This window comes from Capsicum annuum, chromosome 11 (genome assembly GCF_002878395.1).
Source record: "Capsicum annuum cultivar UCD-10X-F1 chromosome 11, UCD10Xv1.1, whole genome shotgun sequence".
NCBI classification, from domain to species: domain Eukaryota; kingdom Viridiplantae; phylum Streptophyta; class Magnoliopsida; order Solanales; family Solanaceae; genus Capsicum; species Capsicum annuum.
This window is the reverse complement of record NC_061121.1, coordinates 233000376-233001095: the sequence shown is the minus strand read 5'-3', so window position 1 is coordinate 233001095 and position 720 is coordinate 233000376.

The following is a 720-nucleotide window of genomic DNA, read 5'->3' as shown; positions in this document are numbered from 1 at the left end:
GATTTTGGATCTGTTGAGACACATAATTAGCTCTCGATATATCTAATGAAGATACATGTTTTCCTTTGTAAAGATACATAATTAACTCCTCATGCATTTTTCTGATTTTGGGTCTGTCGAGATACATAATACATACAACAAATATAGTTTTTTTCTTTATAACGATACATAATTAGCTCCCGATTTTTTTATTTTTTTTGGATCTATTGAGATACATAATTATCTCTCGATATATCCAATGAAGATACATGTTTTCCTTTGTAAAGATACATAATTAGCTCATCATACATTTTTCTGATTTTGGGTCTATCGAGATACCTAATACATACAACGAAGATACAAAATTTTCTTTGTAAGGATACATAATTAGCTTTCGATATATTTTTTGTGATTTTGGATCTTTCGAGATACATAATTAGCTATCGATACATTCAACAATATACATAATTAATTGAAATTTTTATAATTCCTTTATAAGGGTGAAAACTCATAAATATGGTAAGTTAAGGTGTATGTTCACGTTATTTTTTCAAAATTTACACCACTTAATCACTGTGACCTAGACACGAGGCCCAAATAAAGTACTGGATTTGGAGTTGGTGGGTTGAGCCCAGTGGCGGAGCCAGAATTTTCACCAAGGGGATTTATAAGTAAATATACGAACTAACTGAAGGGGGGTTCAACATATATTATATATAGATAAAAAATAATTTTAACCAT